This window comes from Sceloporus occidentalis, unplaced genomic scaffold, assembly GCF_023333645.1.
Source record: "Sceloporus occidentalis isolate IW3139 unplaced genomic scaffold, rSceOcc1.0.p SCAF_2, whole genome shotgun sequence".
Taxonomy (NCBI): domain Eukaryota; kingdom Metazoa; phylum Chordata; class Lepidosauria; order Squamata; family Phrynosomatidae; genus Sceloporus; species Sceloporus occidentalis.
In genome coordinates, this window is record NW_028316982.1 from 171908395 (window position 1) to 171931305 (window position 22911).

Sequence of the window (22911 nt, forward strand, 5' to 3'; positions counted from 1 at the left end):
AAACAACCTGAATGATGATCTAGGAGAACTATTTTTCCATGTGGTTGCCATATTTTTCATTTTGGAAGAAACTGACTTGCTATATTATCTTGGTTGAAGATGAGAAACAGATAAACCAAGAATGCTATAATACAGATGTCAGCAACTGCAGCTGCCATCACTCCTTGAAGGATATCAGCCGACAAGACACAAGGGACCTTTATTACTCCAAAATGATACATTTGGACTGAAGAAGAAAATGTTAGGCAGGATTGCAAGGTGACACATGGGAGAGGCCTCTATACTGCCTCAAATCTCATGAGAGGAAAGACTGTCATGAGGTCTCAGATCTCCTGTGTGATTTCAGATCTCACATATCACATCTCAGGTTTCAGATAGAAAATTTCAGATCTCACAGGAATCCCAAAACCTGCGCAATGGCGTCCCAGTGACTACAGGATGAGAACTTTATTCTGCTGCTCAATGTCAGCCTTGATAGATAGGAGACAGCCTTGGCAGATAGCATCATGTCAGCAACAATGTTAGTAGACAGACCCCCCAGAATTTGGTATGTAAGGTCTGATTGCTATATAGATATCAAATGCTCAGGGATCAGTCTGGTGGTGGAGGTGGCTGGGGTCCACTCTCTTGGTGCATGCTCTAATCAGCCTGGTTTGATGGGATGTCTTCCACAAAACTGAACCCCTGGGAACTCCAGTGTTGAGGGATGGGGAAATCTATCAATTCTACTTCTTCCTGCATTCAGATTTTTAATATCTCCAGCTCCTTTTGTTCAAAAAGTGTTGACATTATTGGTCCATTGTTCAAAGCCAAAGCAAAACAAACATATTCCCCCACCATCACTAACCAAATTCAATAGGTGCATCTGTATCCAGGATGGGAAAGACAATAGTAGTACCTGCTTGTTAGGTATTCAAGATGCCTCTCATTTTTTAAAAAAGGAGTGGGAACCCTCATTCCCCACTAAGACAGTGGAATCAAGACTATCAGTTTAGGTCAGTCTTCAAAGTCTGGGATGGCTATTTTCTGTAATTTTTTGTTTGTTTTTTCCTCTCACATTCACACTTTTTCATCTCAAGTTTTTACTGTCCTGGATATGAAGAACCTTGCAAATATTTCCTAAATTCTTCTAAAAATGAATTGAAACAAAATTCTCATCCATCCTAAACTGAGATGGCATAGTTTCAGGGTGATTCTGCTAAGATGAGATAGAGGAAGCTCCCTTTCATTCCTATTGGAGCTGTAGAAGAGATGAATGTATGGTGCTTTTAAAAATATTTAAATATTAAGTGTTATTTTTAAAAACCAACAGTACCTTTTCCCACTAAATCATAGTTTGCTAAACTGTTATCACAAATATCTTTATATAACTAAAATAATCATATGCCTGATGGTGTCATGCAATTTTTTAATTCCCCACCCCAGCTTTAAGTTCTTGGGCCAATAATAAATCAATTTCCCACACACTTTTCCACACACTTCCACTCCAATATGCAACTACAACACAACGGTGCCTTCTCTGGGAACAAGAATGGAAGACTGCTGTATCCTTTCATCATGCGTTTGTGAGCCACCTTGGGTCCCTTTCTGGAAGAAATGCAGCATAGAAATAAATAAGGATGGACAGATGGACAGACCTTCTTGGGGTTGTTGGAAATGTTGAAAACCTGATCTTGCCATGTCTCCACATTGATTTTCAAACAAGGGCTGAAACACAGTAATATAAATTAAAAATTCAGCAAAACGAAATTCATAGAAAGTGTTCTAGACTGGGGAGATGCTTTTGCATATCTCGCCATCTTCTGAATGTGGCAGGAATGTGGAAAAGAGTTTTCCTTATTGCATGCATGGAAGCTTGTCTAACCCCAACTCTTCAGATAGGTCATCATGACCTGATAGCTTCCTCTTTCCACCAGATTCTGACCTGGATGTTGGATTTTTACCTCACCAGGTCTCTGCTGTAACTACATTACTGTATCATCATCTTCTTTGATGTGAGGATTGTTTCCAGCTACCACTTCTGGTCTTTATTTCTGATTTGTTCATTTATTTTCTTCCTTATTTTAGATAGTGTCCACCTGTTAATCACATTTTAATTTCTGGTTTGTTTGTTTTTAATAGAAAGGTAGGGTATAACTGTCCCAATAATCAAAGAAATAAATGCATTTGTCACATAGCTCTTGGGTACTGGCATAATTAAGTGTAGTTCAGCTTCATTTAAAATATTGCAGCAAGTTATTTTAATGGCTGTAAACTTGTTTTATAAATGGAAATATTTTTTTTAAAGGGCTGAAATTCTATTGGTTTTTCCAAACTAGAGTGCACCATTAATACAGCTGCTGAAATATCTCTACATAAGTAGATCCCTTTAGTTCAGTAGGTCTACTTTAGTAATGGGAAGTACAATGGGATTCAGCCCTGAGTATTAAAAATATATTGAAGAGCTGTGACAGCTGGATATGTCTTGTCAGAAGAAGAGAACATTAAGCATGATATGGTATCTATTTTCCAGTATGTGAAGGGCAATCACAATTTCCCACAAACTCTCACTGATTATTGGGACATTTATACCCTGTCATTCTACTTTTAAAAAAATCACACAATGTGACTAACAGGTGGACACTGTCTAAAATAAGAAAGAAAAGAAATGAACAAATCAGAAATAATGATGAAGTAAGCTTTTTTCTGCTACTCAAGAGAATAGTCCCAAATAAATTGATTCAAATAACAAGAAAGGAGATTCTGCCTAAACCTTAGGAAGGACTTGCTGTTTGTAATAGCTCTTTGACAGTGTAATAGAAGGTAATGGATTCTCTTTATGGAGCTTTTCAAAAAGAGTATGACCAATTTTTAGGGATGCTTTAGTTATGGATTTCTGGGCAGGAATGGGTTTGGAAAAGAAAAGATCCATCCCAACTCTATGAGTCAAAAATTTCAGCTCTAGGAATGTCTGTGTATTGCAAGGGTTTCTCAGGTACAGGTTATCCATCTATCAAGTTATCTCTCTCTCTCTCTCTCTCTCTGTCTCTCTCAACCCTGTCTTTCTCTTGTACAAGACCCAAGGCAGCTTATGGGCAATTAAAAATTGGATACAGCTAAAAATTGCATAGATATATCTATCTGTCTGTCCATCTGTCTGCCCATCCATCCATCCATCCATCCATCCATCCATCCATCCATCCATCCATCCTACTTTCCATGAAAATGGGTCCTTAACTATGATCTCCAGAGTCTGGGAGTAGCCACCAAATGTCCCAACCCAATGTGTCAGATGTGAGATCCACAGGACTCCTCTGAAAACCTCAAATCCCATATAGGCTTGTATGGAAGATTTTTTTTTCAAATGGCTTGGTCTCAGGTTGCATCTGTTTATGCAGTGAATCACAAAGTGGGAAGTACTACCCCCCCTGGGGTCAGTGGAAATAATCAGAGGGGCAGACAGGGAAAAGGGGGCAGCAGGGGGATGGTGAGGAAAAAGGAGTCAGCAAGGGGGCCTTCAGTCAGAGTACTGGTGTGCAAGAAAGACAATGGGAACCAGCAGCTTTTAGGACCATGATGGATATGAGGAATTAGAGCACAGAGTAGAAGAGGCAACAAAAATGAGCTTTCACATTTGGGACCCTGCTTACTTTTTGTGAGCTTGGCTGGCAGGTTGGAGTTGTACTGCTGCTCATGCTTTCATTTGTCAAACAGGCCCAGAGAGGCAGTGGCTGAAGTAACAATATTTATGTATGTGGAGAAGGGGACAACTAGAAGCTGTGTGGGGACGGGATGTCTCTGGGGAAGGAGAGGGGCATATCTGGGACCAATTCTTCAAAAGTGTCCTTCACTTCTCTCGCCTCCCTCAGATTGAGAATCCTTCTTCCTTGGGGGAAAAAGTAGGAAACCAGCTGTGTCCCTCTCTGCCCTGACAAAAAAGCTTCTCCCTCAAGGCCACTGTGGGCAAGAGGCTTCATGGTCACTGTTCAGCCAGCTGCTCTTTTGCTGCTCCCAAGGTGACCAGGTGCAAAAGGAACAGCAATTGAGCAACTGGCTGAGCAGCAATGTCAGCCCAGGGAACAGGTTTCTTGGTCGCTGCTCAGCTGGCTGCTTGACTGACTGCTCAGTCACCATTCCTTTTGCACCCTGGGAGCAGCAACCAAGCAGCCAGCTAGGCTAGAGGGAGGAGCAGGTCTGGGCCACTGTTGCTGCTATATTATCATATGAGAGGCTGAGGCAGAGGCAGAGGTGGAGGAAGAGGCAGTGGAGATCTGGGTGGAGCTGAGGTACACACCACTGGTTGACGGGTTGCTGTATAAACAGTAGTCCTAATGTCAAGAAATAGGCCTGGGCAGGGGGTGCTTGAGTTGTCACTCAAGAGGAAAGGGGTTGGTAGCCCAAAAAAGTTTGGGGAGCACTGGTTTAGGGAAACAAAATTACATAGTTATGCAGGGGTTGATGGGATTGTCTAGTGCTTGATAGTAGTTGATGCAGCCTATAATGACTTTGGAGTTCAAAAAAGAGCCACCACAGACCTTTGGAACCTGCCCAACCTTAGTCCCTATCCAGATTCATATTTAAGTAGGCATCTCACTTGCTGTCTGAGGCTGATGCATTTCAGTAAGTGATTTGATGATATCCAGTTCTCTCTGACCACTTGTGCAATTAAGGCCTGGTACAGACCGCCGGTTTGCGGTGGCCTGGGGCCAATTCTACGGTTCCGGAGTGTGCAGCATCCGCATGCTCTGGAACCCTAGAATGTATGGAGGGCGCCATCTTTATGCGGCACCGTCCATACAGTACACACGTGCACGATGCAAGTGTGGCACTGCGTCCGCACCTCCTGGCGCCACACTTGCATCATGGATGCATCACAGTGCACCAATGGCGCACTGATGATGCATCCCTGAGGGCCAAGAAAAAACTGTTTTTCCCCCCAGGTTCTTTTTGGTTTGGAGGGATGCCACATGGTTTGAGTGCTGTGGCATCCCTCCAGAGGAAAACTGGAAGCACCAAAGAATACTTTTTTAGCAGGCAAAACCTACACCTTATAAACATGTTATTGGGAGAGATGAAATCTTCAAAAGCCAAAAGAAAAATAATACTCTTACTATTAGATACCTCCAGGATTAGATTTTGTCTGGGGAGAGAAAAATTAAATGATTTAATGGTCTGCTTGGGGAAAATGGATTTGAATAGCCTCCATTTGTATTGCTGTCAGCGGAGGTTTGACAAATTTATACACAGAGAGCAGGGGATTGTGTAAGTATGAGTTAATGCTGGTGTCATTATGCCTTTTAAATCTCAGCTACACAAACCTTTCATTCACATGAACAAGCTTTGAAATATAGTGTTGTAATTATGCTAAAGGATGCACATCACATTGCAGCACTTACTACTAGCAGCATCCTTGTTATTTGCAGCAGCCACATGATGGCCTTGTGGAACAACTACTTGAAGAGTGTATACCTTTTAAAATACGTAATGGGATATTTGAGTCCCTCAGAGTCATATTTCATTATAGAATCCACAGAGAAACAGACAGGAATGCTATGGCCTTCCCACTTAAACCATAATAGACTATTTCCCCACATTTCAGCCTCTTGCCATGGCTCAGATCTTCCATTGTTCTGGCCAGGGAGAACAATGCCAGGTCTCTCCTGTCTCACAGGGAGAACCACTTAATTACTTGGGAGGGGTATATCTGACTATATCCTTGTAACCAATGGACAATGAAGATATCATCATCTGGGAGTTCTGGAATACATCTAGGACAGTGGTCCCCAAACTATGACCTTTAGGAGATTTTTGATGTCAGCTTCCAGAAGCCTCAGCCCTGTTGGCCAATAGTCTGGGATTCTGGGAGCTGAAATCCAAAATTCCTTAAAGAACAGTTTGGAGACCACTGCTTTATGAGATCCTGGGGGATGCCTTTGTCATCTGTGTCAGACTATAGGAATATAGCTAGATGCTTCTCTGAAAACTTCTGCTCTTCAGCAGCACTAAATGATCATGGAGTGCAGACCCTGCAAGAGAAAGCTGAATATTGAAGAGGTGCATGATATTACACAAATTGTTGTTATTAGATGCCCTTTAAATCAAGTTATGGCAACCCTCTCATAGTTTTTTCTTGTCAGGTTTTAATCAGAGCAGGTTCGCCATTGTCAATGGTTGAGAGAATGTGATTTGTCCAAGTTCACCCAGGGAGTTTCTGTGACTGAGCAGAGAATCACTAGGGAGTCGACATGCCACAAATGATGGGAGTGTCATCTCAATCTCCATCAATTTCAACTAAGACATGGCCCTACCTTGCTGAAATTCCTCATTTGCTGTATCTGCTGCTAGCTGATCTGATCTGGGGAGGGATTCATCATTCGGAACCAGATGCCTTTCCATCACCCCACCCCACACTTTTGTGTCACATTTGTTGGAGTCCATAGAATGAGTTATGACACCAGGGTGCTTGGGATTATGCTAGAGGGAAAACACCATCTCCTTCTTTGACTAAAACAGCAGAAGATCTGGTCCAGACCTGGCAGTAGAACTTAAATGGTTGTTGAAACCAGCCCCCACCTTTCTATGTTTGGTCACATGGTCATTTCTTATTGTGAAGCCCAACACTTTCTCTCTCAGTCTTTTACTTTGTTTAAAGAAACAGGAAAAATACTCCCCAACACATGAACTAAGAGTGGAAGGCTACACTTTTATTGCTGCTCCTCTGGCATTCCATCCACTATCCATGCCAGTTGGTCAAGCAGCTCCTGCCTCTTTCCATCTTCCCCTCTTTCCCATTGGAAGTGCCTGCCTCTTTCCATTGTGGTGCCACATGTGTGTGTGTGTGTGTGTACCTGTGAAAAGCTTTTACCTGAACTTCTATAGCTAGCACAGACCTTCAAAACATGGAAAGAGAAGGTTTACAGAAGGCTGGATTGAATCCCTCCCCTCTTACCTGCAGCTCATTTAGAGATCATCACACCTCCACCCCAACAACAAAGCCTTGAGTTTCAAAGACTACAACTATATGCATAAGCCAACATTGATTTACTGCACTAGTTGTTATTTTGATGGGACAGGGAAGCATCTTCTTGAAACACCTGAGATTCAATCTACAGCTTACTCCTGCTCTTCCTCTGAAGTTTGCTTCCTCAGACACCCATTTTCCAGGAATTATTAGTACTTCCCTGGTCCTCTGACATACCCTTTGTCAAAGCTGGCCCTACCATGAGATAGATGCCAGTCCAGTAGCATCCCAGTCCCAGAGATTTCAGAGCCAAAGACTGAGACCAGGGAGTAGGACTTTGTGATGTTACAGAAAGGCTAAAATACTACAAGGTGAGCTAGTTGTAGAAATAGGCTGGAGGGCCTACGGCCATACCACCCTGAACACACCCGATCTCGTCTGATCTCAGAAGCTAAGCAGGGTCGGGCCTGGTTAGTACCTGGATGGGAGACCACCTGGGAATACCGGGTGCTGTAGGCTGAAAAAAAAAAAAAAGAAATAGGCTGGAGGGCAAACTGAGGAAATGGAGCCAGAGTTTTTGTAAAAGCCAGCTAATTAGATAACATGACAACATCAGAGCCAAAAAACCATCAGAAAAGCATTTTTGGCAGCTGATCAGATTCAAAAATGTGTCCAGTAACTGAAACAGTTGCTTGGATTCCTGTTATGTCTCATATGACACTAGGGAAATAATTCTTTATTAATTTCATTCTCACAGGAGAGAACAAATAATTTCTTCAGTTTTCTCCACACTCAAACAATGAGAACTGTACAGTTTTTTGAAGATCTTGTAGTTTAGTACTGGGGACACCTCAACATTACAGGAATGTACATACAGTCCAGATGGAAAGAATTTTCAAATACTTGCAGATAAAAAGAAAGAAGCTTTCAGGTATCTGAAAATCATGACAAAGAGACCCTCCTTAAGCCCCTTTCTCTTCTCCCCCAGTCCTTTAATAGACTTGATACTGGGGCTACTGGTTGCTACCTCCTGGAAGGTCTTCATCAGATCCCCAGTTGTTTCCTTTTTGTCCACTTATCCATACAATAGTGTATGCAACACAACATGTTCTGTGCCTACTACACTGCCTCATTTGTGGTGGATGACATTTTGTGTATATCTGCTTTCAAGATGCTTGCCCCCATGAGGTTTTCATTACATTTTCTTTCTTGGGTTTTCTTAGGCAAAGAATACTTAGAGGTGATTTTGCCAGTACCTTCTTCTGAATTATAGCCAACAACACCTGGTATTCATTGTTGGCTTCCCATCCAGGTACTAACCAGAGCTGCTTCTACTTAGCTTTCAAGATTTGATAGGATCTAGTACCTGTAGGGTCTTTACATATAAAAATGTTGTGTGAAAGATCTCTAGAAGAGAAGCAGTCTAATCTACAGAAAGTACTTTTTGCAGGGATTACTCTACATAATTACTCATAACCCAAATCCAGGACTTTTAAAAAATAGAACCTGCTTAGTTTCCAAGATCAGATGGGATCTGTTGACACTATTCTACCCCAAACATTGAAAGAGAAACATCACTAGGTATGTGGGCAAGTCTACAGACTGCATCAGGAAACACCCCAGAAGGGGGTGTCATCTGGTAGAGCAATACACCTGGAGTCACTGGCATGGCTACTGGGTGAATAAGAAAGGGAATCATTTCCCTTTCCTGCTCATGCAGCAGTTACACAAGATGCTAAACAGGTCCTCCAGAGGCCATAGCATCACCCTCCTCAGTAACACCAGATGTTGGGGGGGGGGGGGAGTTGCTTTCAGAGTCCAGCATTGCTGCTGTCCAAGCAGCCGCAGTGGACTCTGAAAGCCTTTCCAGGAGGGCCTTCAGGATCTGAAGGCTGCAGTGCTGCCCCCTCAACAGCAGTCCAGACAGCTGGAAGGGTTGGGGGGGGGTGAAATTAGTGCATTGGATGACCCCAACCTAGGTGACACCACTGCATTGAAGTAAGTTGCAATTGCTATTCTGCCTGAGTTCTGTTGGTGGCATGATCTGATAATGGCATACTGTCCTTCACTTCAGACAGCAGTATTTTTGGTCCAATCCTACATTTTATCTTGCACCAAAACATAATTGTTCTGGATTAGAAGGGAAATGGAAGAGGAGACAAAATATATGAAAGGTACACAGTTAGGCAGGAAGGAGCTATTTTAGCAAATAATTAAGGAGCTCATAACTTTTCCTTTGCCAGAGGGATGGAACAGATAGTGAAACTAAAATGCAGATAAAGCCTTTTATTAGATGTAATGTGGGGCCGCTGCCGTGATTCCACTTCCAGCTTATTGTACAACAGCAGTGCCACAGCAGGGGTATGGGACTCTAAGCCTCGAAGCAGCAGTCCATGTAAAAGATGGGCATCTGTGATATTTCTAGTAGCAATTCAGAGAGACTCAAATGACAGAATTTCACTCTGAACTGTTGCTGGATCGGTTTCAGGCACCAGCAAACAGCAGAGAGGTCCCAGCCCTTTTGTCATCCTTGCAGCTGCTGTGAAACCTACAGACAACAGTAGAGCAAACACACGGTGGAGAAGATCTCTTATTAAATGAATTTGTCAGTGGAGTGACAGGAAGTAGAACTTATGTCAAAAATCAGCTGTTAGTCACTGTTATAAAAAAAAATCAGAATAATTAGGCTTTATGGGAAGGAGCTGCAGCAGTGTTCCTGTTTGGAAAGAACTGCAATGGCTTCCAGGCAAGAAGATACAAAGAGGCTTTGAGCTTTTGTGTTAACATTTGGAGAGCAACTCTTTAACACTACTTGCACAGAGCAGGCTGTGAGATTCCAGCTCTAGCAACATCCTGCCCTACCTGCTCTTGAGAACCGTTTTGAAGAAAGAGGAGACCTCTGTGGATAGCAACAGTTTCTGTGAAGTTCCAAAGGACAACTGTTGGATATACAGTGGGCCCTTGGTATCTGATGGGGTTTGGTTCCATGACCCCCCCCCCCCCCCCATGGATGCAAAAGTCTCATTAAATACAATGGCATAGTAAAGTGGTGTCCCTTATATAAAATGGCAAAATCAAGGTTTCTTTTTTTGGGAATTTATATATTTTAAAAATATTTCCAAGTCATGGATGCTTGGATTTGTGGATAAAAAAAATCCATGAATATGGAGGGCTGACTATTTAAAAGAAAAATGATCATCCTACCCTCCCTTTAAAGAACAATTCAATGACTCATAACAACCAGAGATATAAGTCTCTTATTTGGTCTTAAACACAGGGAAAGCAGGAATAAAGACAGAGCAAGACAAATGGTGAGACCTGTCAGTTCCCGCTCAGCAGAACATATAGCGACCCTAAAGCTATGAGATTTGGCTTCTCATGTTTGATCTTAAATAAAACTTGTCTCTTACCATCTTGGAGTGAGGAGGAAGCATTTAGGACTACTAAGCTAAGAGAGTAACATTGAACAGGAGAGTCCAGAGCCTGGAAAAGTTACTGTTTCAAACAGCAACCCCAGTGGTCATGCTAGCTGGGAGGTTCTAGCAGTTGTAACCCAAACAGGTAACTTTTCTAAGGAGTTTATCACACGGAGGAGATTGGGAGTTTATCCTGTGAATATCCCAGGAAAATCGTGTAATTACGTGAAACGAATTCACACAATGTTGCACAAAACCCACCATTAAAGTGGTCACAAAGAAGCATTAACATACATCTTTTTATTTTGGGGATTTCTGCAACAATGCATTTCCGATATCACTTTATTTGCGCAATTACTCACTGTTTCTGCTTCATTTGTGGGATGCTTTAAATGCATTTTAATCTCTCTTTAATGCCAAAATTACCCCCAGTGTGATAAACTCATAAGTTGCAGAAGGGCCGATTTCTTAATTGTACCCTTGTACCCTTTCTTGTTCCACAGTTCCTTGAAGAAAAGCTGGATGGAGACATGCTCTAGCATGTACATAAAAGGCTCCTAAAACCCTCTCAGCTTCTCTAGCTGCATCTTTGGTCATTATGATGTTTTGTTAGCACTCTGCTTGAGCCAGCACAAAAAGATCACTACTGGACTTTTGTAAGCATAGCATCAGAGTAAACTCAGGTCTGTTTCTTGTACAGAGCATGAGAAGTCATGTATTGCAGAGAGGTGGAAAGAATATTCAGATTGTTTTTTGTGGGGTTTTCGGGCTATGTGGTCATGTTCTAGAAGAGTTTTCTTCCTGACATTTCACCAGCATCTGTGGCTGACATCTTCATATATTCAAATCCTTATTCAAATTCAAATGAGAAAGAGGTTTTGTGACTGTCTGAAAATCACAATGATGAGGATTCTCTTCAATACCCTTCCTGGATCACACACACACCCCCCCCCCAGTCTTTGAATAAACTCACCTCCTAATACCAGGTGGGGTGTAGGTATGGGGTATCCAGAATACGATGCTGGAAGGCTACAGCCTCCATATGCACAGCTTCTTCCCCACACCCTCCCCATCCTCTTAATGTCATGTGGGACAAGTAGTGAGAAAAGGCTACAGCCTTCCAGATCCATGACACTCAAAGGTGATGCTAGGCAAGCTTCTTTCTCTCTATTACCACATGGCGAAATCCAACAGTTTGGCCTAACCAGTGCCTCCCTCCACTGACTTCAAGTCTCACTGTCTTCTGCAAACCTTTAGAAAGTTAATTCTTGGACCACATCCCCCCAAAATCCCTGTTTGGAAGATTATGATAGTTGTCATTCAAAAATAGCTTTTCCAAAGTGTCATCTTGTATAACCAAACAAGTTACTCCATAGTCAACAGCTGAAAATAACATAATTCTTAGGTGTCGAGGTCAAAGACAGCACCTTACATGCTGAAACCCTCCTGGAAATAAAGCTGTTAAATTATTTTAATCTAGTTAATCATGACAGATGGTCGAGTTTTTGTATTGCTGACGCACATAATTTTAGGAGCAATGGGATTATATTCTCCCTTGTGCACCAGTGGAAAACATGACATTTTGCCTCACTCTAGAGACTGTTCCTGAGTCTAGGCAGATGTTGATGCTGTGTCACTCTTGAAACTCAATGTGCCACTTCAGGGAAATGTTCTTCTCAAGTGCAGTTCAGAGTCCTCTAATAACTCCTTAAAATTTCCAATTAAACTCTTTTTTCTAAAATTAGTGTGATAATTCTCCTCTCTTCCAGTCCCATGATTTCAACTCATAAGAGATTTTGGAGGAAACTGTGCAGGGAACAGAAGCATAAGTAGAAAGGGCACCAGAGAAACTGAATACAAACTCCACGAATGCACATTCAGGGCAAATTCACATGCATCCATATATGAAAGAAAAGTGATGACTTCATGTGCTTTATTTTTTTATACAAAATTTCAAAACTTTCATTGATATGACAAATGCAACCCAGCACTTCCTGAGAACACAAATTCCTTTAAAGTACACTTCTTGGGGAGTATTGGGTTGCTTTAATTTTCTTCTTCTATAGGCGTCCTGTGAGTGTTAGGTGCTTTAGTGATTCCAGTTATTGCTAAGTCTCAAGATGAAGAGAGGTAGTCCGGTGCTGCAGTTTGCCATGGTGTCCTTTCTTAAAACATTTAAAAAGAAAGGAAACCACCCATTAGCTATTTTGTATGTAAGATAAATAAGCAACATAAAAAGCCAGAGTGCTATAGTGATTTGAGTGTCGGACTATGCCCCTCGAGACCAGGGTTCCATTCCCTGCTCAGCCATCAAAACCCATTGGGTGACCTTGGGTGAGTCATACAATTTCAGTCCCAGAAATCTGTGTGATTGGTTCATCTTAACTTTTTTTGCCCCCCCCCCCCCCGGCCCGCATCAGACTAGAAACAGGAATGGGATTGGCTAGTCCATCTGATACCATCCAGCCTTGGAGGGAGAGATGCAGGCCCAGTTCCTCCAGTCTATCTGCCATGGTCCAGGCCTCAGCAGGAGAGAAGAACTGCTGGACCTGATCCCCTTCCCCACTGCCATTCCCTTCTCCTTTTGTCTCATGTCCTTTTAGACTGTAAGCCTGAGGGCAAGGAACTGTCTAATTAACCATTTGTAAGCTGCTCTGAGAGCCTTTGTGGCTGGAGAGCAGGATATAAATACTCTAAATAAATAAATATGTCATATTGAAAGAACATGTCATATTGAAAGAACATCAGTAAACAAAAGGAACTTGTGGCACTTTCGAGGCTAACTGAGGCGCGTTACACATGCGCCAAAAGTGCATGTTGGGGTTAGGAAGGGGTGTATTAGGGTTAGAAAGGGGCATCTATTCTAGATGCCCCTCAACCCTAGTACAGACTGGGTCCGTACAAAATGGCGGTGCCCATCCACACGGGTGCCGCCATCTTGACGTCACGGATGCAGAGCGTCTGGACGTCGCACAGTGGAAGTGACACCGTGAGTGTGTGACTAGCGCCTCGCGGCGCCACTTCCAAGGTGCAGAAAGAAGCACCATTTTCAGGCTTCTTTTTTGCTGCATCCGGGATTTTACAAATTACAAATCCCAAGATTCTGATAGTGGAAGTGTTATAACACCAATACCATGTGGATACACCACAAGACTCTGAAATGAGGACATGATTCCGTTCACAAATGAGTATGATACTTAACTTTTTGTTATAAGTCCCCCCCCCCCCCCCAGGAAAAAGTGATTAGCTGACCAGTGGTCACTAGTGATTTGTTAAAGGCTGAAGCTAAAACTTCTGCATATATCATGTTGATCTATATGAATTTTAGACTCATTTCTTGCAGCACTTCTAGTGGTTTGAAAGTTCCTCTCTTTTCCCCCCTCTGAAATGTTTTGAATTAATGAAAAGAGATTACTTATATTGAAAAAAGTATTAATACTGTTTAGAGATCCCAGTGGAGCGGTCATGCACTATTTCTGGCAGAGTTCCTTCATCATCTAGTTAATAGCTTTAGTTTCATAAATTGTTGACCTGGAGATATCTTCAAGGGGAGGGAGGTGGAATTAATTTCCCTTCTAATCTTTGATTAAACAGCCCAATAATTTGCCTGGGTTGTTACATGATTTAAAGGTCTAAATCTGGAAACCAGAAAGGGATAAAGAGAGATAACATCTTCCAGATTATGTTTTTTTTTTCTTTTATGTATTTGTGCCACTGAAAATTTTGCTGCATGGTGAGCGGTTGGTAGATACAGACACATGTGCTTCTTAATCAGAAACTAAGCCAAATGGTATACAATTTAGTTGGCTTGTGATGATGAAAGGTATATTTTATCCCATTAACTAGGTTTTAGGAAATGCCCAGAGATGAATTTAATCTAGTTAAGGGAATGCCATGCCATTTCTTCAAGATTATCACTCGTTTGTATGTGTGCATCCATGTGTATGTATGTTAAGCCGCTTGTCTGCTCTGAGCCAGTCCAAGGAAATTAGTAAATTAAATAAATTGTGTTCCAATGGAATGAAATTATAGTAACAGAATCCTAACAGCCAATGAGGAAATCAGAACAGTCACATTAAAAATGCTAAGGGGAGAGGGGCAAGGAATGTAAAGCCCATTTAAGACTAACTGGTTTTTATTTTTACATGAGCTTCCATGGATATGAATCCATGTCACCTCGGTAAGCATCTGAAGAAGTGGGTTAATATCTATGAGAGCTTATGTAAAAATAAAAACCAGTTAGTCTTGAGACAGCATGTGTAGTGGTTTGAGTGTTGGGCTATGACTCTGGGAGACCAGAGTTCGAATCCCAACTTGGCCATGGAAACCCACTGGGTGACCCTGGACAAGTCACATTCTCTCAGTCTCAGAGGAAGGGAATGGCAAACCCCCCTGAAGAAACTTGCCACGAAAACCCTATCATAGGTTTAGTTTGCCTCAGGTTGCCATAAGTTGTCAATGACTTGAAAGCACACAACAACAACAACAAAAACAAAGTCTTAACGCTGTTCCTGCATTCCTTCCCCCACACCTTCATCCTTCTTTCTCATTATGCTGCAAGAGGCTAACATGGCAACTTCTCTGAAAGTAAAAAAATGCTACTAGACAGAGAGGATTTTTCCTTTTGTAGATTTAACTTCACAAGGTTGTGCTCATATTCACACATTCAGAGATCTGCGAGAGGGTTACCGTATATACTCGTGTATAAGTTGACCTCATGTATAAGTCGAGGGAAGATTTCAGGGTCAAAACCCTGGATTTTGATATGACCCTTTGATACGCTGAGGGTAAAACTTAGGGGGGGCATAAGGAAGGATGGAAAGGGGGAAATACCACTTCCATCCACCTGTCTCCTCTTCTGGACCTCTAGGAAGCAAGAGGGTTTAAATGGAGAGTTATTTCCATAGGAAGCAAAGTCTTGCAAAAAAGACTGGAGAGGTGGTTTTAAATGGAGAGTTTTCCCCATAGGAAGCAAAGGCTTGCAAACAGACCAGGCAAGTGCTTTTCAATGGGGAGTTTTCACCATAGGAAGCAAAGGCTTGCAAATGGACCAGGCAAGTGCTTTTCAAAGGGGAGTTTTCCCCATAGGAAGGCAAAGGCTTGCAAAGGACCAGGCAAGTGCTTTTCAGTGGGGAGTTTTTCTAATAGGATAGGAAGCAAAGGCTTGCAAAACGGACTGGGGGAGAGGAAGGAATTCAATGGAGATTGAGGCATCAGACTTGCTTGCTATAGGACCTTTTTAAGCACTACTGGTGCATTGACCCTTCTATAAGTCTACCCAAGATTTTAGGGGCAATTTTGGAGCATACATTTCTTGACTTATAGTCGAGTGTATATGGTATATCAGAAGTCTCAGTAAAATGGCCAAATATTTATTAAAGTGTTTCCAAAAGATGTGAGAAGAAATAGCTGGACTTGACAGAATTTTCTCTGGTTTGAAAATGGTGCATTGGAGGGTGACACAGAAATGAAGGGTCCATTATAATGTTTCATGTTTTTTTTCCAATGGCAACAGTGAATTTTCTACATTAATCAATGTATAAATGCTTGGCATCCATTTAAAATGAAATCTTACATGCATCACCTATGATAGTGATTCTTAACCTTTTGGGAGGCATGGAGTCTACTGAATATTGGATGAAAACTATGGACTCTCTTGAACTCAAACAAAATTTTTGGAATAACAAGGAGCTCATAAGCTTAAAGCCGCGTATAGCACACCTGTGTATAATGCGAGTGCACTGTAAGTGCTAAATTTCACCTCCCCGCCCCCATAAAATACTTTCTCCCTTATTTCCATGCCACCAAATACATTTGCTAATCTCTAGTTTCTTGGATTTCATTTGATCTGTGTACTCAGATTCTGAGTACATAGAAATAGACACAGCACTGATGTTTGCAGTTAGTTTTTGCAGAAAGGACACTTCTTTGTCTTTTTCCATTTTTCTTTCTGTTTTATGTATACATATCTATTTGCAGTTTTTAACGTATCTGGAAATTCTTAACAAAAATATTTTTTAAAAAAGGAAATGAACTCTCTTCAATGAAAAGACATGTCACTATCTGCTGAACTCAACATCCCTGCAGTGGTGAGCCCAGCTAGCAATAGCTAATCCTGCACTAGCTATCCCTACAACAAGAAAAAACTGTCTCTTGATTGTTTGCCTATTCGCTCACCAAATTTACCCTGGTGATGAGAGAAGAGCAGGCAGAGTTGGTATTCATAGGTTCCCTGATAACAGATTTAATCATTAAGGTCTATGAGCCCCAGGGGAACATCTCACCCTACTAGGAAGCCTATTTAATAGGATTCCCAGTGCAGCTCCAATGAATGAGCCAGAGGCAGTGAGGAATTAAATTTCCCAAGTTTTCCAGGGCCAAAACAGACCAACTCAAAGGGGCGGCATGACTTCCTACCAGTTTTTGTTATTGTCTTTGACATTACTCAACAAACTTAAACAGCCCTTATAGAAAAATCTATTCCATATTTGATTATTAACTGAAATATGTTCTTACACACCATTGATGTCATTTTTCACTCAAAGGTCAGAATGAGTGAGGTACAGAAATGTGAGTTTCACTGCTCTCCCTTTTCCTTGCGTTACACAAAACACCTCTCCTCTATTTTATTTCTCTTCCTACAAAACTGACCAATGCAAAATGATAAATGATGTGACTCCCAAATACTGCTAATAGATTAATGATAATTTAAAGTAAGTTGCACAGTTCACAAGACTTTTAATGGAGAAGCTCTTTGGAACACTTGCAAACAATTGAAGACAGTGTTGGAATAACAGAAAGGTTTAATTGCTTTCTGAAGTGAGAACATTTCAGAATCTATTTTTGACTCTGATACTTCCATGTCACTTACAGAGAGAACTAAAGAACTGGTGAATTGTCACCTTATGGAGTTTGTGAAAGGAAGACATCCAACATCAAATCCACATATAATGCATGGCTCTGTATTATTATCCATTTTTGATGGCCTACTTGTATAGTGTTATTCTAAAACAGAGGGCATTAGTGTATACTTCAATAAAATTAAAAATAAAAATGATGTTCAGCCTATATTATCTAATGAAATGTCCCCTGCTCCCCCTGGCTCAGCCATTTCATAGATGTCCTTGAACTATATGATATTTGCACATTACAAAGCTTAATAGTAATTGGGATCTCCCAAATTAATGTACATGTTCTTGCTTTCTCTTTCTCCTAGACATGGTTGGCTGTGCCCATGTCAGCAGGATGTCCCATATACTCTGGATTTTAATCTTAACTTTAAAAGAACTATTCAGAGTGCTTAATCAATGTTCGAACTATGGTCTAAAACACACTGCAGAAATAATCCAGTTTAAGACAACTTTAATTGCCCTGCACAGCCCCTAAGTCATCAACAAGTTTCTAGCTACAGTACAGTGGTCACTTGGCATCTGCTGTGGTTTGGTTCCAGGACTCCACTGGGTAGTAAAATGGTGTCCCTTATAGAAAATAACAAAATCAAGTTTTGCTTTTTGGAATTTATATATATTTAAAATATTTTCAAGCCATGGATGCTTGAATCTGTGAATGCAAAACCTGTGGATACAGAGAGCCAACTGTAATTGTGTTTGCAAACCATTTATGTACTGTGTACTCTTCTTTTAGACTGTAAGCTGCTTTGAGTCCCAGTACTGGATACAAATAAATATAACAATAATAATGATAATTTAGGAAGTAAATTATCTTGAATCCAAGAGAGTGGTATACATCTGCTCTCCTATTCAGACATCTGCTTTTGGGCAGGCTCTTAACTATACTATGAAAAGAATAAATTTTGTTCCTGCAAAGAAACAAGCACAAAAACCACAACCATCTTTGGTTCTTGTGAAGTTGTTAGATGTGTCTCTCTGTGTGCATGTTCTCATGAAAAATCAACAAATTTTGCCCAACCTAACAAAATTTTGCTGACATCATACTCTGGAAAGTAATTGCAAGTCTCTCACTTTGAAAGGGTAGTGGAAATCTAATATAGCTTGCTGGCATCAAAGCAAATAGTTTTCAGGAGATGAGGGTTGGTATATGGTAATAACTGGCTCTTAAGTATCCCTGCAATGAGTGTTTCTTAAGCTCCCAGTGTCATTGATTATAAAGTCCCTTTTGCATACTTCACCAGAGTGCAGAAGGAATGCTTCCAGTAACTAAGACTTCCCTCGTCATCAATTAACGGCATGCATTCTGTCACCTAATGGTCTGGTAGCAACATCGTTTACTTTAAAATACTTCCCCCAGAATCCCTCAGGGATGCATTCTGTTTTGCCAGAGAGGCAGCAAATGCACATGGTTATTGATCGCTGCTAGGCTGATTGCTTAACTACAAAATCCAAGAAAAACTATGTCAATGTGATGTTGGAAGACTGACTGGAATTGTCAAGAGAAATGCATCTTTTCAGCTAAGGATAGTGTTTCTTTTGTGTGTGTGTGTGTGTGTGGTATATCTCTAAGTATATCTGAGGAATATATGAATTTTACCGTAATTACAGGAGGGGATGCTGACTCTCTTCTGGTTTTAAGTCTTCATTTTAAAGAAGGTTTCCAGTCTGCAGATTCTTATCCCCCAGACAAATTCAGCACCTTGGCTATTTCCTTAAAGTTCAGACTAAAACTAGGGTAGATTTACCATCCCAGTGATAAAGAAGCCACTGTAGTAAGCTTGCATGATTGGAATGTATCTTCAGATGACTGGAAGATTTATAGCTGAATCCTTTCATTAGTTATTTCCAATGGGCAAGGGTCTATTACAGATTGGCTCATGAGAGGAGAATGTGAACAACTTGCCTGGCACTTTGCTGATAAAATCACAGATCCACTCTGAAACTGTAGTGATGCCGTACTTAATGCAATCCAGTTGATATAGTTTTGGCTTCTGCTTGTCCAGTCCAGGGATGTTTTTTAAAAATATTTATATTATTAATTTTAAAAATACAGTAAAAATACAGAAATGAAAAATGAAAAAGAAGAAAGAATACAAAACAAAAAGAAAAAATGAGACATCATGGGAAAACGGTGATGTTTCATCTTCCAAATGATGATTATAAATACATTCATAACTTATCTAACTACAAATATGAAATTCACTTCTTCCAATAGCCTTTTTTCATTCATTATCCTAACCATAAATCCCCAGTTCATTTTCTTCTTTTTTCACAAACAATCAATAATGGATTTCAGATCTTTAAAAACTATTCTTAACAACCTTCCTTTCATACAATCAAACATTATCTCCGTTTCTTCTATATTTATCAACTCCAATGTCTATTCCTCCAGAAATCATCTGTAACTCTTTCCAGTAAAACAGTCTATCCATTTGTGAAGTTGAAGGCTTTCATGGCTGGCATCTATAGTTTTTTGTGGGGTTTTCGGGGTATGTGGCCATTTTCTAGCAGAGTTTCTTCCTGACGTTTCGCCAGCATCTGTGGCTGGCGTCTTCAGAGAATGTTTGTCTAGAAAGAACTTGGCTATATATATTGTGTGACCTGGAAAGGCAGGAGTGATTTGCATGTGTATTGTTTGTTGCTAATGGCAGTCCTCAGGGTGTGAGGGTCTGCACAAGAGGATTAATGTCTGCTTGATAGTGCTCATTGCCTGCTGGGAGAGTTCTCATTTGCATTTGTTGAGTCTTGCTATCTTTCAGGACTGGTAGCCAAACCTTGTTTACTTTAAGGGTTTCCTCTTTCCTGTTGAAATTTTCCAGGTGTTTGTGGATTTCAATGGCTTCCCTGTGCATCCTGACATGATAGTTGTTGGCATGGTCCAGAACTTCAGTGTTTTCATACAGTATTTTATGCCCAGGATGGTTTGTGGCATGTTCTGCTTCTGCTGATTTTTCTGGCTGGCTCAGTCTGCAGTGTCTCTCGTGTTCCTTGATTCTTGTTTGCACACTACGTTTGGTGGTCCCTATGTAGACTTGTCTGCAGTTGCATGGTATGTGGTAAACTCCTGCGGCTGTGAGAGGGTCTCTCTGTTCCTTGGCTGAGCAAAGCATTTGCTGGATTTTCTTCGTCGGTTTGTAAACCATTTGCAGGTTGTGCTTCCTTACCACTTTGCCTATTCTGTCTGTGACTCCTTTGATGTATGGTAAAAATACCTTCCCTTTGGGTGGCTGCATGTCTTCACTTCTCTGGGTTTTTCTGGGCTTGACAGCCCTTCTGATGTCTGAGCTGGAATAACTATTGGCCTGTAGAGCCCGGTCCAAATGCTTCAGTTCATCTTCCAAGAAGTGGGGTTCGCAGATGCGTTTTTCTCGGTCTACCAGTGTTCTTGATTGTGCTTCTTTTTTGTCCTGGGTGATGGTTGGAGTTCTTGTGCAGGTATCAGTCTGTATGTGTGGATTTTCTGTATACTGTTGTGGGCGGGGCTGGCATTGCAGGCTCCATCTTGTAAGGAAACAGACTCCTCCCTTAATGGTCTTCCCCACATGCACAACAAACTTACTCAGGCATATATGGTACAACAGTACCTTTAATAAGAAAATAGCTTTGTGTCCAGAAGATAGTAACTCAAACCATAAAGTCCTGTCTTCAAGTCAGCCTTCCCAACATCCCACCGAGACAGGGCTTGCTTCCCAGAGCCTCCCTTTTTGATCCCACCAATTGTCCTCTAAGTCCTGAAGATCTCAGGTTGTCTCCTCCCCAAGACCAGCAAAAGTCCAGACACCCTCCTCTCGAGGGTTCTGCTGTCTCCCCTCTCCTTGGGGCCTCTGTCTTGGGCATTGGGCCCTTCTTGGAAGAGGCACCCACCCTCCACCCTCCATCCCTCCCTGGACTCCTTAAACACTGTTCTTTCCCTTGCCCAGCCACTGCTGCCCGACCAGCTCTTCCACATACATCCATCCTCTCCCCTCACACGCCTCAGCCCTTCTCCTTTTATATCTCTTCTAGCTCCTCCTCCTTCCTCCCCTGGCTCCACCTCTGGGCTAACTTCCTCCTTCCCCTCAACCTCCACCACCTGGCTACCCTTAGCCCCCTCAGCTCTATCCACCTGGGTGAGCACCTCACTACAACTGTGTGACCTAAATGTTGGTTCAGTTTGCGGATGACTAGGACATCCAAGAATGGCAGTGTTCCTTCCTTTTCTGACAGGCAGACCACAGTTTGTTGACAGGAAAGAACTGAAAACATCCTCCATCATTCTGATCTCCAGCAGAACAGACCACCATCATTCAGTGCAGCTGCTGTCTGTTAAGGTACATTTGGGGAGGAGCCTTTTTAATCATGGAAATACTGCCAGAGCTGTACATATGAATAGCAAACAGTTACTGGTGGAAGATTTTTCCATTCTCTTTCCACCTCCTTGTATAGATAGGGATTTCCTGCATGCAACTCCCCCTCCCTCTCCTCTCATTCAATCTAACCAGGTGACTTAGATCATTGCCTCTCTGGGACTATCTAAAAAATTTCAACTTAACAGTTGGTCCTACATCTTCCTCCTCTCTCAACTTTCTTTGGAAAGGTGATGAGATAAAGATTTCTTTTACCTGAACTATTCACTAGCTAGATTAATGCCCAGTACAGACTAGCACAAAGGGCTGGCCTGGGGCTGATTTTAGGGCTCGGGGGCCGCCATGATGACGTACAGGTGGCACAGCATCCAAATGACACTGTGCCACATGGATGTCATCAGCACGTGCAAGGATGCCAATGGCGCCATGTGCATGCCCTAAGGAAAACCCGCTGGGAGCAGAAGCAAGTTCTTTTTAGGGCTCCTGGAGGCCATGCAGTTTGGCTGCTGTGGCCTCTTTCGGGAGCAAAAAGAGGCAGCATCTCACTGTCCCCTTTTCCCCATCTGTATCCCCCCTAAGATATAGCTTTTATGTTCATGTTTAGAAGTTTCATTTTAAAGGAATATTTATGGTACAATTACCCAATATATATATTAACAATAAAAATTGTAAAACAATTAAATATCTTCACATTAAACTATATAAAATCATACAGTGATCCTGTGATGGTGATCGAACTGAGAGAAAACCTTCCACTGTAGATGTTAGGATTCTGGCAGGTTCTGTTAGAAAAATATTCCTTTAAATAACTGTGAAAATATTTTGATTGATGGGTAGCATCATATCCTGTGGGACTGCCATAAAATGCTGAGTCAGATCACATGGCATGATGCAAACTCTACTGATGTTGCATCATGCTGTGAGGCACCAGATTGTGACTCACAACCAATACTGTATATAAGTGGGCCACAAGGATTGTTGGATCGGTGTGGATTGGATGGCTTGTGGTTTGGATTGGATTGATGCTGTATGATGATGTACTACAGATGGAGAAGTTCATGGGAGTTGGCGAGGAGAGTTTGTAAATATTGGTAAATATTGTAACTCAAGATAAAGAACCTCCAAGGACTTGGATGAAAGTCTGTGAATTATGTTTTCAGTGTGGAAAGTGGTCAGTGCATGGCCAAAACCTATAGCTGGATCCCTTTGCTGCTGTACTCTGCTGTGTTATTGTTGAGCTGCATCTGAGTGCATTGTCCTCAGACTGCACTGAAAGTTGGCTCCTGAAATGACAGTGA

The 22911-nt window shown here is 41.6% G+C and overlaps 1 non-coding gene across 1 annotated transcript; it reads left to right on the top strand.

Annotated features, from left to right (window-relative positions):
- The first annotated feature begins 7340 nt into the window (after positions 1-7340).
- On the top strand, positions 7341-7459 carry LOC149319333 (5S ribosomal RNA). The gene has a single exon (XR_016280356.1). It is a non-coding gene; the product is annotated as a 5S ribosomal RNA (ribosomal RNA).
- The last annotated feature ends 15452 nt before the right edge of the window (positions 7460-22911 follow it).